Source organism: Octopus sinensis, linkage group LG4, assembly GCF_006345805.1.
Source record: "Octopus sinensis linkage group LG4, ASM634580v1, whole genome shotgun sequence".
Lineage (NCBI taxonomy): Eukaryota > Metazoa > Mollusca > Cephalopoda > Octopoda > Octopodidae > Octopus > Octopus sinensis.
In genome coordinates this window covers 56,080,548-56,099,463 of record NC_043000.1, presented here as the reverse complement: position 1 = coordinate 56,099,463, position 18,916 = coordinate 56,080,548, and the positions used below count along the sequence as shown (strand labels likewise).

General features: G+C 34.5%; 1 long non-coding RNA gene across 1 annotated transcript in view; it reads left to right on the top strand.

Annotated features, from left to right (window-relative positions):
- Positions 1-15,355, top strand: part of LOC118762961 — a 208,311-nt gene extending 192,956 nt beyond the window's left edge. Inside the window, exon 2 of the long non-coding RNA XR_004998713.1 lies at positions 15,145-15,355. This is a non-coding gene — a long non-coding RNA (uncharacterized LOC118762961). The remainder of the gene's footprint in view (positions 1-15,144) is intronic.
- Positions 15,356-18,916: the final 3,561 nt, after the last annotated feature.

Below are 18,916 nucleotides of genomic sequence, written 5' to 3'. Positions count from 1 at the left end.
ACACACACACACACACATAATATATATATATATATATATATTGTATATATATGTATATATATTTATATATATATGTATGTATATATATATATATATGTATATATATATATATGTGTATATATATATATGTATATATATTTATATATATATGTATATATATATATATATATATATATATATATATATATATATATGTACATATATATATATATATATATATATATATATATATATAAATATATTTTTGTACATATATATAAATATATATGTATATATATGTGTGTGTATATGTATGTAAAGATATATATATATATGTATACGGCATACAAAAATACATACATAAATACAACACCCTCACAGATGCACATGCACTTATAGAGTAGGATATAAACTGCTGATCAATAAACACATGTAATACTTTATGAGAGGCGAGGCAGTTTTTACCTGATTTCTCTACTTTGATTAATGTTTGACGAGCAATTCACAATTTTCCAACTCATTCCAACTCTACTCATAATAATCAGCTTTGCACCTCAATTTCTCCAATAACTGTCAACACATAACTGGGAAGGTTTACTGAGGTGGAGGAGGAGAATGGAGTGGAAGAGGAGGAATAGTCAATGTAGAGGGTGACATTTATGAATGAGAATAACAATTTTTTTTCTCTTTCTCTCTCTCTCTCTCTCTCTCCACTCAATGTTTTAAGGTTTCTTCCCTATCACCATCCAATCTCCACTCCTATTTTCACACCCCCAAAGTAAAGGAGAGACAGAAGAAAATTTCTTGGCACTCGTCTCATATATATATTAAGTTTAAAACTAATTTTGCATCACTAGGGTATTATCTTTTGTCGTGCCGAGGAGAAAAAATAACAACAACAAATCAACAAAATCCATAGAAAAAAACAACAACAAAGCACACATGAACACACACATAAAAAAAAGGAAAAGATAGATAACATTTATATTTTATGTCTTCACAGATCAATAGGTAGGTTTTTATTAATGGTCATAGCACCTTTACCTGTTGCCATTTATAATTTAATGACATAAGTTGCTTGAATAGAGCAGTGCTGTAATAAGAGTAATACCAGTCAACAACTTTTTACAGTCAGGTGTTGACAAATGGCACACTACTTTAGACCTTTTGATGTTTCCAGTCTCAATATGTATGTATTAGAAAAGTTCAGCTGTAAATTGTAAATGTAAATGGACTGTTTTACCACTGCTTATAGCTATTCTAACCCTAGAGCTGTTTACAAGTATGCACTTCAATATATCTCCTACAATGATTGGTTTATTTTTTTAATTTAATTTTATTTTTGTTTTGTTTTTACTTCATTTTAGTTCTTCTAGTCCCATAACTGTCCCTGTACCTTATTATTAATATTTACCCCCTCCTCCCTTCATCATCCTCATCATCGTTATCGTTGTTATTGTTGTTATTTAAGGCAGTGAACTGGCAAAATTGCTTAACTTGTCAGACAAACTTCTTTGTGGCATTTAGTTGATCTTTATGTTCAGAGTTCAAATTTCACCAAGGTTGACTTTTCCTTTCATTCTTCCAGGATTCGATAAAATAAATACCAATTGAGGACTGGGATTGATGTAGTTAATTAACTCTCTCTCTCCAAATTGCTGGCCTTGTGCCTGTAATAGAAAGGAGCTGGCAGAATTGTTATCATCTGTCTTCATGTTCTGAGTTCAGATTTCATTAAGATCAACGTTCCCTTTCATCATTTCAAGGTTAAACAAATAGGCACCAGTTAAGCATTAGGGATTGATTGTAATCAGCTAGTCCCCTTTCAATGCTTGGTTTCAGCGAAAGAGAGAGAGAGAGATGGAGAGAGAAAGAAAGTGAAGGAGTGAGGAGAGACAGAGAGAAAAGAATATTTACTGAAGAGAATATGGTAAAGTCAGAATAGAGGAACACTAAAGACATATAATCACATGCACACACACATACATGATATATTGTGACCAGTAACAGCTGTTAAAATACCAGTGGTGCTGTCAGTAGGGATATTTGTTAATGAAGATGGGGATGATGAAAAGTGTAGTGTTTTATTATTGAACTGTTTCTTTTAAAATCATCAATCACTTAATTCCCATGTTTTAGTACAATTAATTTTCATCCGCTAAATCTAACCTGTGATATATGTCTCTTTGTTTTTAGTATTATTTTACTCTTGTTTGTATACGTAACATTAATTAGGGAACAAAAACAAAATCATAGGCATAAAATTTACATTAACGCTCTCAGACCTAGGCCACTGTGCCTATCCTTTACCTGCCAACCGAGCTCCTGAGCTGAAAATAAATTAATAGTTTTTGTCCGCTAAATCAGACCTGTTACATCTGTCTCTTTGTCTTTAGTATAATTCAACTCCTGTCTGTATATATAACATTAAGTAGGGAACAAGATCATAGGCATAAAATTTACATTAACACTCTCAAACCTGGGTGACTGTGCCTATCTTTACCCACCACCCGGGCTCCTGAGCAGAAAAAATTAATAGTTGCATACACAGCTCAAGAGCAACAATTGCAAGCAAACTAATGGAAAGAATCACAAAAATATTCAGAAGAATAACAATAATAGGTCTGTCTCTCTTTCTCTCTTTCTTTCTTTCTTTCTCTCGTTCTCAACTTACCATATTTGTTCACATGAATCACTACTTTCTTCACCACTTTCACCAGTTTCATTGTCTGAATCGCTCTCATTGTCTGTGTAAGGATAAACTCTTCATCTGAAGAATGAACATCATCAATAGTTTCCTCAGCTGTAAAGAATCTAGGCCTTACTTATTTCCAGATGCAGTGTTGGGTTCATGACACATGTGATTCATCACAAAAAGCTGGGGGTTTTTTTCAATTAAAAACATCAGAAAACAATAATTAAGGAGGATGCAATTAACAATGAATCATAAACACTTGACTACAAAGCTGCAACATGATTGGTTGTCAATTTTTAGTAGTCTATCTTCTTTTTTATGTGTATTATTCATTACTGCTTTAATAAGAATCTGGCAGAGATTGTGTTAAAGCTATTCCCACTATACCAGGAACATGGTATGATAGGGTTAATTGTATGGTAAGTGACTGATAAACTATGAGAAGAAATCAAAGATATATTCTTTTAGAAATGTAACATTAATATTACTTGTGAGACAATTCATCATCATCATCATTAATGTCTGCTCCCCATGCTAGCATGGGTTGGATGATTTTGACTGAGGGCTGGCGAACCAGACGGTTGCACCAGGCTCCAATCTTGATCTGGCAGAGTTTCTACAGCTGGATGCCCTTCCTAACGCCAACCACTCCGAGAGTGTAGTGGGTGCTTTTTACGTGCCACCGTCACGGGTCCAGTCAGGTGGTACTAGCAACGACCTTGCTCGAATCTTTTTACACATGCCACCAGCACAGGTGCCAGTAAGGTGATGCTGGTAATGATCGTGCTCAAATGTTGCCTTTTACGTGCTACCGGCATGGAAGCCAGTTAGCCGCTCTGGTAACGATCATGCACGGATGGTGCTCTTAGCACCGACTGTTAAATATGTATTACTAGAGAAGTATTATTTTATTTAGTTTACTGGTTATTGCATTGTTTGTCATGCTGGGGATTGATCTAGCATTTCAAGCCCAGTATTAAGTTTATTAAGCTTGACATTTATTTTAACAATGTGTATTTGCTGAACTGTTAATTGCTGATGCCATATCAAAATGCTTTGAATTCTCTGTAGAGTGGTTAGGAAATGTATAGAGAAAGTATTTTGTCAAGAGGACCCTAGAGTTTGCTGTTGCTGAAGACATGATGATTTCTGTAGTACCAGTGTCATCATAGAATGTACTCAATACTTTCTGTAAAGTGATTGGTGATAGGGTAGGATGGTGGTCACCCTTTTTTCTCTCTTCCCTCCCCCTCTCTCTATGTATATAAGTGTATGTATATATATATATATATATATATATATATATATTATATATATATATATATATATTCGCAGGACGGCCTGCTGTACTTACCTTGGATTGTTGGGTGACCTACTGTGCTTGAGGAGACCTATTGTGTCAAGTACATCAACATCAAAATCAAAATCAAATGGAAATTATCGTTGTGATACCCATGCCGGTAGCACATAAAAAGCATCATCCATACATGACCAATGCCAGCGCCGCCTTGACTGGAGTCTGTGTCAGTGGCACGTAAAATGCACCAACCGATTGTGGCTATTGCCAGCCTCCTCTGGCCCATGTGCCAGTGGCACATAAAAAGCACCCACTACACTCACGGAGTGGTTGGCATTAGGAAGGGCATCAAGCTGTAGAAACACTGCCAGCTCAGACTGGAGGCTGGTTCAGCCTCCTGGCTTCCCAGACCCCAGTCAAACCATCCAACCCATGCTAGCATGGAAAGCAGACGTTAAATGATGATGATGATGATACGCACACACACACACACACACACACACACACACACACACACACACACACACACACATATATACCAGACACACACACATACATATATGGTGATCAAACATGTTTTTATATATTAAAGTGAACAGCATTCAGAGTATAAGATTAATCTGTATATTTGTTCAATTATTGAAACCAGTCAATTTATCTTACTAATAGCTTCAAAGCCACTCAAAGTAGGTGAATACCTAGTAGCAGACTTGGTTGACTCATAAATCTGTTTTGATCAACAAAGCTATTTACTTTGGGAACAAAGGAAGTTGTGCTTACTTCTGCTTGTTAAAAGATAAATGGAAATTTTTTCTTAATATTAGAAAAATAACGATAAAAAAAACCCCAATTCTTTTTCCCTTCAAATGTCAACTAAATCTGATGATAAATGCTCAACTACTTTGAGAGGCGTCAAAACTTAGATTAATAACTTAGATTGACTGATTTCTGTAACTGTATAATGTATGAGTGTGTGTGTACACACACACACACACATACCTGATAATGTTAACTGAAGGGTTATTATACATATTCTTCTGGACTATCATTCATCTGATGAAATTGACACAACTATCATTATCCTGTACAAAAACTCATAAAGCTTTGTGTAAAGAACAAACGGTCCAATTAAAAGATTCCTAACAAGAATTCCTCCATGGAGACACCTTAGCTTTTTTTAATCTTTGTGATTGCAAGTGGACTACACTCTTTGGCAAAATCTTGCCGTCATCCAAGACAAAGGCCTCACAGTCAAGCAGAAGTGATCAAGACTTCAATGGAGCTTTTATCCCTCTGAACTTTACTATGCTGATGGTTTTGCTCTCTCTCAGCTCGTCAACTGTGTGATGCATAAAACTTGTTAGCATCCCTTAAGAATGCTACAGCCAAAGCCAGTTTGTTTCTCAGTGCAAAGAAGGGAAGACTAAGTAGATGATCTGTAACAAAGATTAAAGCACCAGCCAGTTTCTTCCACTTTTGGCCCACATCTCAAAGCAGACAGTGAAAGCAGGTACCATGGGTGGTTTTATATTGTTGACAGTAAGGAAGACTTCTTTATACACAAGGTAGTTGCCTGGGTTGCCTACGACCAGCTTCAAAACATCTGGCAATCAAGTATTTCAATGTCAGCAAGGCTTGCCCCATACAGGGTATGTGTAGAGAGAATTCTTCTGGACCTTCTGTTTATCTCTTACTAGTTTTAGTCATACTAGGGCACTGCCTTGAAGAATTTTTAGCTGAATGAATCAATCCCTGTACTTATATTTTTTTTAAACCTGGTACTTATTCTGTCAGTCACTTATAGCTGAACCACCAAGTTACAGAGATATAAACACACAAAGCAGTGATGAGGGACACACACACACACGCACACACATGCACACACATGCATGCACACGCACACACACACATACACACATGATGGGTTTCTTTTAGTTTCCACACACACAAAGCTTTGGTTGGCCTGAGGCTATAGTAAAAGACACTTGCTCAAGGTGTCACACAGTGAGACTGAACCTGAAACCATGTGGTTAGGAAGCAACCCTCTAACCACTCAGTCATGCCAGCACCTTTATGAAGTAGTGTTTTTAAGGTTGCTTTAATGGTTCATACTGCAAACTTCTGATGAGGACTCAAAAAAATCTCATAACATGAGCACAAGACCAAAGTGATTTAGAGTCACATACCACCCAGTACAACTATTATTGCTGGTCACTGCTATTATTCAGAGCAACAGGCCATAACAGATAATATATTTTAGAGAATTTTACACCATAATAAAGAATGAAAACCTCTCAAATACACCAATGTTGTTGATAGAGACACATGAAATGGTGGTGTGCCAAAGCTTATGAAAGACAGAGATTCCTGGTACAAATTCCTGGCTGTGACTGCTTAGGCTGCAGGATTGTGTGTGTGGTTAAGAAGTTTGTATCTTAACCATGTGGTTTCAAATTCAATTCTACAACAGGGTACTTAAAGGAAGTATTTCCTACTAGAGCACTGGGTCTACTAAAGCCCTATGAATGGATTTGGTGCTCAGAAACTGAAAGTAGCGTGTTGTGGTGTGTGTCTATATGTATGTGTATGTATGTGTGTGCATTTGTGTCTTCTTGCTTAGGCTGTTGTTGACAGTTGTGATTGAGTGTCAGCAGCATACAAGCAGTATCCTGTGTTTACAGTCTTCTGTGAAAACATTTTTGACTTCGTAGGTGCATGTGTGGCTGTGTGGTAAGGAGCTTGCTTCCCAACCACATGGTTCCAGGTTCAGTCCCTCTGCATGAGACCTTAGGTGAGTGTCTTCTGCTATAGCCTTGGACTGACCAAAGACTTTGAGTGGATTTGGCAGACGGAAATTGAAGGAGGCCCATGTTACACACACACACACACACACACACACATATATAGTTAATCCAAACATGAAAACACAAAGAGAAAACACAACAATGCGAGGACGTAGAACAAGTATAGTGTTATTGGACGCTCAGGAAAGGAAAGAAAGAAGGAGGATTTTAATGTTTCGAGTGAAGCTCTTCGTCAGAAACATAGAAAAAGGAAAGGTCCAAGGAAGGGAAGACAGAGGAAAAAAAAAGTATATGTGTGTATATGTCTTTGTATCTGTGTTTATAATCCTCTTCTGCTTGACAACTGGTGTTGGTGTGTTTATGTTCCTGTAACCTAGCAGTTCAGCAAAAGGGACTAATAGACTAAGTACCAGGCTTTAAAAAAAATAAGTACCGGGGGTCAATTCATTCAACTAAACAATTCTTCAATTCTTCAAGGCAGTGTCTGAGTATGGCCACAGTCTAATGACAGAAACAAGTAAAGGATAAAAGATAAAAGATACGGAGAAATATTACTATGATTGGAAACAGGTGGGAATTGGCAATAGCAAGGGTATCTGGCCACAGAATACCTGCCGCATTTTCCAACTGACCCATAGAAGCATGAAAAAGCAGTCATTAAAATAACAATGGTGAATCTACAGTTACCAAATGCCAGAACTGGGCGCCACTGCATAGTGCCAAGGACTCCAAATTTGCCATCAACATGTAGGACAAGATACTGTGATAGCCTGGGCTTCAGAGGCCCACAGCTCTTCAATATCCTCCCGAAGAACCTAAGAGACCTGCATGGGGTGGATGCAGATGTCTTTAAAATAAAACTGGATCTCTTCTTGTCAGGTATCCCAGATGAACCAACTTCACGGCAGGAGGTGCAGATGAGGGCAGCTGCATCGAACTCTCTCATGTACCAAATGGCAATTGCTAAAAAGCATTTGTGAAGTAAAATCATGTAGCAACACCAAATGGCGGTGCCCCAGCATGGCCACAGTTTGTGAGCTGAAACTAGATAAAAATAAAAAAAAAAATATCATAAATACACACAAATAAGCACACACAACCTGTCTGTGTAGGTGGAAGTAACTTGTCACATTAAGTTTGATAATTTCAGTAAATGAAAACTCACAATATTCAACTTTAAATGTCTATAATTATCCTAGAGCTGAAATAGAAGTTTTTAGTGTTAGGACTAACTAAATATTATGTTATGTATTCTGAAAATACACATATTGCAATAGGAAAATAATAATTCATGCCTTAGTGAGTTGCTTCCTTTACAGAAACAACATACTCAACCGTACACACCATAAAGTTTAAGATAAATACGATGAACAAAAATAATAACAATTCTTTGTTGCTTTTATAATTAATAATCACACTCTACTTACAAGATTGTAATTAAATTCTAGCTATTGTCATTAGTTTTGCTACACTTTATACTTTATGAATTAATACTAAAATGTGTGTGTATGTGTACATGTGTGCGTGTGTATGTGAGCATTTATATAAATATATATATATATTTTCATACATACACACTTACAAATACATATATAAATATATATAAAAATATATATATATATATACGCACTCCCACACATGCATATATAAGTATATATATATATATATATATATATATATATATAATATATATATATATATATGTACATACACACAAACTCACACATACATACGTAAGGGTATATATATATATATAAATACACACACACACACATATGAACATATGTTACATGGTTGACAAATGACGTGGTCTGAGTTTGCGTGTTGAAATTGAAGCAATTATATTTGGGAAAAGACATGATAGCTGTTTAAAAACACACATATTACATTACATTTGCTTTTGTTTTAACTCTTGGCAGCATTGTTTGTATGTATGTATGCATGCATGCATGTATATACATATATAGTTATATATATATGTATGTATATCATTATCATCATTTAACATCTGTATTCCAAGCTGACATGCATTGGGTGGTTCAAACAGGATTTACAAGCCAGAGAATTGTGTTGAACTCCAATGTCTGCTTTGGCATGGTTTAGATGGCTAGATGCCCTTCATAGTTCCAGCCACTTTACAGTGTTTACTATGAATGTTTTTACATGGCACCTGCACTAGTGAGGTTACCAAGTATCTTGCCAGACAAGACCCTTTGACTGAGTCAGGGTGCAGTATTGAGGGAGGTGACTTTGTGCAAGGTGTAGGAGTAGCTTAAAGTATGACAGAGAAAAAGGAACTTACTATAGAAGTGATACAGCATGAACACACAAGTGATACAAGAAGTTATACATGACTACCCCAGCAGAAAAGAGAGAAAGGATGGAGGTGAGGTATCAAGACTTAGCCACAAGGTGTAAGAAAGTGGGCAAAGAGGGAATAGAGATAGAGGATTGAGGATGGTTGCATGGGGTGGATGCTTAAAAGTGGGAAAAAAGGATGACAGATTGTTTGTAAACGGTTAACATAGGTGGAGGTATGGACAATGAGGAATCACAGTTTGGAGGGGAGAGTGAAAAGCAAAAAAAAGGAATGGGACAGAGAAAATGAAGTGATAGGTGGCAGTACATAAAAGCAGGAAGGTGAAGTGCACCAGTATAATAAAATCATAGCTAGGTGAGAAATAGGGAGATAATGTGATGTATAGGAAAAGAAGTGATGTACAGCAACAGAAACAGAGGTCAGAGGCACATAGGGGTTGATATTGTGAGCGGCAAAAAGGAGGGTGCATTGATGGCAGATATGCAAGGGTGTTTAGGTGAAAGGGGCATTCAGTGGAAAATAAAGTGGTGAAGGATGATGTTGAGAATATTAGATGGGTGACAAGAGAAGTAGTTCCAAGGATAGAGATAAGTGGTAGCACAAAAAGAGGAATGGAATATATGCAGTTCTGCTCTTATATAACTACTGCTAGTGAGGCAATAGCACTGTTGTTTGAAGTGTAAAGGAGAGGTGAAATATGGGGAAGGCTTGACAGGTACAGATTGGGTGTGAGGGCATAGACATTAACAATATGCTTTTATGATCTTATTTTTTGTAGATAGATAATTCTTCTCGAGCATATCAGATTGCCAATCAGCTCAGTTCTTTGTCATCTTCTCCATGAGGTTCAGCAATCTAAGATCAATCTTCAACCCACCTTAGTTTGTTGCTGGTAATCTTTAGACATGTCATAAAATTAAGGTGATTCTAATCAGGACTTAGGAATGAATATTTGGCTGTGAAGTATATTTGAGATTTTATATATCTGTATGCAATTAGACATGTGACTAGAGATATCAAGGTTGTCTTAGTAACATTACGAGCCCCTGGACAAATCATTGCACTGAGCCCTTATGGTGTTATTTATTTATTGACAGCAAGCTACAGCATACATAGATCAAAACTGAGTCCCTAAACCCATGAGAGCCCTGAGAAAATTATTGCTGCGGGTTCTATAGTATTTATTTATTTACAGCAAACCATGGCATGTATAGATCAGAATCGGGTCCTAGACCTGTGGAGCCTCCTTGGGAACTGCTTTGTGTGTTTATTCTTTAGGGTATCACTGAGTGATATGTGATATATTTAGTTACTTATAAAATTAAAATAATGTGTCATGGAAAGCTTTTATTTTTAAAAGGTGTGTCACCAAGGAAAAAGTTTGGTGAGCTCTGATCTAGGAAATCTTATTAAGACTGGAGGTGAATGTCATCAAATATAGTGACTAGACAAAGGAAGAAGTTGAAGCAACTGTTAGCTCTGTTCAAAACAAAGGATTTATCTTGTACAGAGTAAAAGACAAACTGGATGAAGAAATCTTTTTATATTGTTACTTAGCCTCAGGCCAGCATTGATCAACCAGATCAAATGTGTTCCAGCCACAATCAGATTGTATTTATTTAGACAATGTCTCTAGAACTACATTATACAATGAGTCCAAGAATAGAGTATGATTTGACAAGGGAGGGAGATTCAGCTGCTAATTCTAACAGCTCAGTGGTTATACAGAAGTTCAAGTTGCTGGCTGATGTGTAAGATATGATACTGCATGACAGTGAGACATGAAGCATGGAGACTGAATATCAAAGCTCTGCAGATGATGGAAAAAAAGAAGAGATTGATAGATTGATAGACTGATAGATTGATAGATTGATAGATAGGCAGATAGATAGATAGATAGATAGATAGATAGATAGATAGATAAACAGAGAGACAGACATAAATAAATTGATAAATAAATCAGATTTCAACTTAACTTCACAAACGAGATGACAAAGAAAGAAATGAATGATTTATGTTCTACAGGAGAACCATCCAACTCTTGGAGTAATGGATGTTAAAAACCATGCAGTTAAAAGGTGTACACAAACACACACACACATACACACACACACACACACATACATGTATATATATATATGTACAACATACATACACAAGCCTATATGCTTATATATTCAGATGCACATATGCTCATATAAATAATACATGCAAATGTTTAAGAGAGAGAAAATTCCTTTTGTCAACGATAAAGTTTTATTCTGTTAATATATTCTATTATATTCCTTTCTTCATTCTGACAATAAAATTTTCCAACAAATATCCTCGTTAGAAAGCCTTCCATACTTCCTGATTATCATTCCACAAGACTTATTTTACACAGTGCAACTACAACAGCAACAAAAGTAAAAACACTTAAATAGTAGGTTACATAGAAACAGGAATTTTGAGAAAAAGGAAACAAACAAAATGTGTCACTTTTGTTGAATCACATTGTGTATAATTTTTCTTTATATGTGCATACATGCATACATATATCTATATATATATATAACTATATATACATATATATATACATATATATATATCACTATATATATGTATGTATATATATATATATATATATATATATATATATATATATATATAGGTATATATATACCTATATATATATATATATATATATATATATATATATATATATATATATATATATATATAGGTATATATATATATATATATATATATAGGTATATATATATATCCATGTACGTATGTATGTATATATGTATGCATGTGTACATATACATATATATATGTGTGTGTGTATATATATATATATATGTATATGTATATTCTTTGTTTATATTTATCTTGTTAATTGTTTAAAAAAATCTTTTAAATTACATTAAATATATATGTGTTCATATGCACATGTATGTGTGTTTTTATAATTATATGTATATATATATATATGTATATGCATGTGTATACACAACATACATCTACATATATACATATATATATAATTATATGTATATATGCATGCATATTTATATATATGTGTGTGTATATATGTATATGTATGTGTAAATATATATATGCATATAAATATATTTCCTGTTTATGTTTGTCTTATTTGTTAAATTTTCTTTTCAAAATTTACATTTAATTTACACATTTAAAAAAAAAAATTAAATTACATTAAATGAGCAATTAACTGTTTGTCAATTTGTTTTTCTTATTTTTTCTCTCTCTCTATTTTACATTTAAATATGATTTCATTCAGAAAAGCTAATAATTGTAACTTTACATGCTGCTATTGTTTCATCACACTAGTGCAACGTTTAATTTCAATCTTGTTTCATTGAAAGCTATGTTTTTTTATAATTTGTTTTTATTATTTCATTTCATCACCTATATTTTTGATTTTATCATTATAATTTTATATTCTTAAGTGCAAGCACGGTTTTGTGATATGAAGTTTGCTTCCCAATCACACGGTCTCAGTTTCTGTTCCAGTGTGTGCCTTCTTGCCTGAATAATGTGGTCAGTCTGTATGGTGAAGTCCCACAAGATCTAGTAATTGTCATTTTCTATCACAGCTCCTGGTTTCTTTCAGTCTTTTAGGTAGCATTCTGAGTTTTTTGGCCAAATGTTTTCTAGTATAGCTCCAAGCTGACCAAAGACTTATGAGTGGACCTGGTAGTTTGAAACTGAAGGAAGCCTGTCATATTATATATATATATATATGTGTGTTTATGTATGTGTGTGTTACTGTCACTTTGCTTTGACATTATTTGATGGTTGTAAATGAATACCACCATCATAGTAGTAGTGTATTTCATTTCCAGTCTTCCATGAAAACATGTCTGGTCATGGAGAAATTTTACCTTGCTTGGAAACAGTTGAGGGTTGGTGACAGGAAGGGCATCAGGCTGTAGAGAATCTGTCTTGACAAATTCCATCTGACCCATGCAATCAAGGAAAAGTGGACATTAGACAAAAATGATGAGGATGAGATGCAGGATGTTGAATAGCATCAGAGCAGGTGGAGCATCAGAGAAAAATCCTTTTGGTGATATATATGTGATGATATTTGCAATGATATTTATGATAGTTATGAGCCTATGTTTTCAGTTCTCACTAAAATATAATTTGCCTTTCTTTAAGAATAAATCAAATCAAATACCAGTGAAGTACTTGAGTCTTTTGTGAAGGCACGTGGCTCAGTGGTTAGAGCGTCGAGCTTACGATCGTGAGGTTGTGAGCTCGAATCCCGGACCAGGCTGTGTGCTGTGTTCTTGAGCAAGACACTTTATTTCACGTTGCTCCAGTTCACTCAGCTGTAGAAATGAGTTGCGACGTCACAGGTGCCAAGCTGTATCGGCCCTTGCCTTTCCCTTGGACAACATCGGTGACGTGGAGAGGGGAGGCCGGTATGCATGGGCGACTGCTGGTCTTCCATGAAACAACCTTGCCCCGACTTGTGCCTCAGAGAGTAACTCTCTAAGTGCAAACCCATGGTCAGTGTCTGACCGAAGGGGGTCACTATGTACTATGTACTTGAGTCAATATAATCAACAATATAATTTTTACAAAACTTTGTGGCCTTGAACCTATATGAGAAATTCTTGTTATAATCATTATTATGGAAAAGGCAGCAAGTTGGCAGAATTGTTAACATGCTGGGCAAAATGCTTAGTGGTATTTAGTCCATCTTTACATCCTGAGTTCAAATTCTGCAGAGGTCGGCTTTGCCTTTTATTTTTCTGGGTTGATAAAATAAGTACCAGTTGAGTAATGGGGTCGACATATTTGACTCATCTCCTCTGCTGAAATTGCTGACCTTGTGCCAACAATTGAAACCATTATTGTTATTATGAAGGCAGCTGCCTGGTAGACTTGTTAACTTACTGAAGAAAATCCTACTAAGCACTTCTTCCAGTTCTTTTCATTCTGAGTTCATTTTTGGGGTTAATAAAATAAGTACCAGTTGCACACAGGGATCAATGTAATCAACCAGTTCCCCACTACAAATTTCAAGCCTTGTGCCTATAATAGAAATGATTATTAGTATTATTTTGCTAGTGCATGCTAATTTAGCTAGCTGGTAATTTATTTTGAGGTTTGATGACAACAATCTCTGCAAAACTCAAGAATCTTTCTTAGAATTCATGCAGAATATAGAATGGTACTTTTCTACAGGTCAACGACACAAGTTTCAATTCTAATTTCTTTCAATATTTTAGGTAGCATTTTAAGTGTTGTGCCAAGTGCACCAATCTCTACAGGAATAGTTACTCAATTTTTCAGTTTTTTTCCTCTTTTTTGTATTGACTTTACTATCATAGGAAATTGCAAAATCTATGACCTTACACTGTTTACTGTCTTCTATAATCATATCTGGCCTTCTTGCCTGAATAGTGTGGTTAGTCTTTATGATGAAGTCCCACAAGATCTAGTAATTGTCATTCTCCATCACAGCTTCTGGTTTCTTTCAGTCTTTTAGATAGCATTTTGAGGAATTTCTTTCAGTCCTTTGGGTAACATTCTGAGTGTTGTGCCAAGGAATAATTGTTATCTTGGTCTTCAAGAGTCTCTTCAGTATTCTGGCTTGATCCTGATATTTCTCAATTTTTTCAGTTTCTTTGGAATCCATCTGCTATCATAGGGAATTGCAAAATCTATAACCTTACACTGTTTATTTTATAATTATATCTGATCTTCTTGCTTGAATAGTGTCGCCAGTTTTTATGGCAAAGTCCCACAAAATCTTGTAATTATCATTTTCCTATCACAGCCTGGTTTGTGTTGTCACTAGTTTTCTATTGTCCTGGAGCCACACATACACACACTCAGCTAATGGCTAATATCTCAATGCACTCTTTTACATACACAATCATGTTTGCACTTTATACTCTTTTTGTGCTTGTATACTGCACTTACTCAAAATGTGATTGATACTTATTATTATCATTACTGTTATTGTTGTTGCTGATTACTTATTTCTTCTGTCTTTTTTCTCTTTATTTCTCTTCATATATAGGTTTTGAACCTGATAGATGACAGAATACTGGCAGAGTGCAAAGAACAATCACGCGAATTCAAACAAGAGGCATTGGAAGCCTTAGATATATTCGAAGCTTCTGAGGCAAAATCTGCTTTGAAGAACATTTTGCTGGCAGTCTCAAAATTTTGATCCCAAATAATCATTAAGAAGAAAGAAAAAAATAAAATAATGATAATAATGATAAGAAAAACAGGAAAAAATATGATTAAAAAAATGAAGTAAATAGTATAATTTAATAAAAATAAATTTAAAGAAATAAATATATTGATGTATTATTTTTATTTTCACACTGAAATAAATTACTTTAAGATGAAAAAAGATGGTCACAGAAAAGAATTGGTAAAAAAAACAACCATTCTGTTTTTTTTGCACTTAGAATTTTTTAATTATTTTTTTAATTATTTGTTTAGTTCTCATCAAATTCATTGATTTTAGTTTATATAGATTTTATTAAATCCCCAAGATGCTAGTTCTTTATATATATATATATTTTATACTGTAAAAACTTTATCTTAACCAAACATCTGGTGATAACCATAAATCGTAGTTGTAAAGGAGGATAATTCAATATAAGTTGCATAGTTTCACAGCCGAAGACAGTGGTGGAGGTGATGGTGGTGGGGAGAGAATATTCTTCAAAGTTATTGTAATCATCACCTTTATCATTGTTGCCATCATCATTGTCTTCCTCCTTTTCATCATCATCATCTTTGTTGTCATCGTCATCATCATCATCACCAGCTTGTCATTGTTATTGTCATTGTAATCATCAGTACCAGCATTATTCCCCATCCTCATCACTTTCATTACCAATTGTTGTACTTTGCGGCATCTTCATATTCTACTTCCATTGCTGCTTCTGTTGCTGCAACTAATGCTGTCACTTCTACTGCTACTAATGCTCCCTCATGCCATCACCACAAACAACATCACCACCACCATTACCCAGTTGTGGCACTCAATTTTATGTTTATCATTCAAATGTTGATTGTTATGATGGTCATGACACTGAAAAAGGAAAAAGCACCAGTGCTGATGAAGTACTGCTGCCAATTTAGATTTAATTGGTTACAAATCAAGAATCTCTAAGGTAATCTGACATTCTCATTAACTTCATTCTGGCAGCTTCTGCAATGACACTGGTGCCAAGCTGTATTGCCTCTTGCCCTTCCTGTGAGTGCTGTCATTAGTGTGGAGAGGGGAAACTTGAAAGTATAAATTTTGCCAATGTCCTTCTATCATCAATTACTTTATAGAGTGTTCTTCTGCTCAGACCCTTTGCTCCTTAGGGAGCATAGGCCATTGAGGATTTCCCTTCTCTTTTCTCGACTCTGGCCTGTCTTTTTTATTTCTCCCAAGTTTTGCTTGTTTTAAATTGTCATCGATGGTTCTATAAATTTGCTGTTTTTAAGGTAGAGATTTTGGCCAAATGCAAACCCACTTTTTACCTCTAGAGAGAGGTAAAAAATGCCTCGGAGTTTGACAAACAGAACTAATGGAGAAAATACTATTAAAATAAGTTCTGAGGTGAATTTGATGTGATCGACTAGATTTTTCAAAGTAGTATTCAACCATGGCTGCCAGCTGGTGGCTGAAACAAATAGAAAAGTAAGTAGATAGTTTAAGAACTATTATTATCTAGCAAATAATTCTGGTATAAAAAGCATATGTTTGACAACTCCAAAAATTTACTGAATATAAGTTATTTTTTTAAAATTAATGTGGAATTATAACTATGCATAACATGATTTTTGTTGTTGGATAGCAACTGTTTGTTCTTATTTGCTTACCGCTTGAAAGTACGAAAGATAGCTAATATTTCCATCAAACTTTGCTTTTCTTACATTTATTCAAACCCCAAGGAATCCCTCTATGGTGCTACCTCACTATTCCTGCACTTGATCAGAGATGCACATATTGTCAGCCACTAAGGGACATACTCATGTGGTTAAGGTCAAGCAACTAACAAGCAAATCTGTGGTACTGAGTGGAATATATGCTATAGAACGCTGGGCAAAATGCTTAGCGGTATTTCATCTGTCTTTACGTTCTGAGTTCAAATTTCGCCGAGGTCAACTTTGCCTTTCATCCTTTCGGGGTCACTAAATTGAGTACCAGTTGCATACTGGGGTTGATCTAATCAACTGACCCCCACCCAAAAAGTTTCGGGCCTGTGCCTACAGTAGAAAAGGATATTTCTGCTTCAGCAACTCAGTGATGAATTTGTGTGAAATGTAACAGAAAATAGGTCAGTTTGAAAACATTGATTTCCAGGTCAAAAAAGCAAAGTTTGAAGGGGATAGTAGTCATTTCTTTTGATATCTACATAGAAGTAAATAGGAAATAACACTTACAGACCAAACACACACACACACAAAAAAATAATAATAATAATTTTGTTACCCAGTGTAATTCATCAAATAACAAATTTTGGCTTACTATATCAAATATGATAACTTCTATTTTACTTTTATGATTCATACATCAGACAAATTCTGGTTAATGTTCTGTAGTCATTCTTATAAAGTTATTACATACACAAACTCACACAACAGAAACTCTGTATCCTTCTTGTCTATTTAACATTTAGCAGTCACTGTTGTCTTATACATTACTGACAAAGTCTTATAAGGTTGAAACCTATCTCAAGTTCTTAGTGTACCACAAGATATTTTACTCATTCCCTATTGTATTTGGTATTTGTATTTGGTTAACAATAATCCTGCTAGTCTTGCAGCAGAAAGACTCCACTAGAAGATGATAGCAGTTGTATGGTCTTGCTGTTAATGGACATATTGCTGGAAAATGAATTGCTGAGAAAAAAAATAATAATAAATAAATAAAAAGTGTAATCTACATAGGTTTTGAACTGAAAAGTGTGAAAACTGTTTAGCTATTTCTTTTCCCCATAAGCCATCTCTATCACTATGATATTAATAATAATAATAAAAATAATAATAATAATAATAACAATAATGAAAAGTCTTTCTTTTTAGTGAAGGCAAGTAGGTTCTCTGAGGATAGAAATCGCTGATTGAATTGCTTATTCTAGTTCATTGATTCCTAAATTATAGTTATGTTTCAAGCACAACTTATTTGTGGTAAATACTTCCTAACTGTCAGAAGAAGTACAATAACAACAGCAAGAACAATGCTAGTGGTTGTTGCTGCTGCTGCTGCTGCTGCTGATAATGGTTACTAATTTAGGCTCAAAGTCTGTAATAGTGAGGGAAAAAGTTTGGTTGATAACCCAGTACTTGACAGGCTATTTTATTTTACTGATTTTCCGAAAGGGTAACAGCAATGTTGATCTTGGTGGGATTTGAATCTCAATGGCACTTATTTTATTGAGCTCCCCAAAAGGATGAAGAACAAAGTTAACCATGTTGGAATTTGAACTCAACATAAAGATGGATGAAATGTTGATAAGCATTTTGTCTGATGTACTAACAATTCTGTCATTCGCCATTTTAATATTATTATTATTATATAAATAATAATAATAATAATAATAATAATAATAATAATAATAATAATGATAATAATAATAATAATGATAATAATAATAATAATGATAATAATGATAATAATAATAATGATGATGATGATGATAATAATAATAATATAGGCTGGAAACATTACTACAGACAGTACATGGATTTACCAAAGAAATAAACATGAAATTTGGCTTAGAAAAATGTACCAAAGCAAACTTGAAAAGAGGAAAACTAGTTAGGAGTAGCAACAT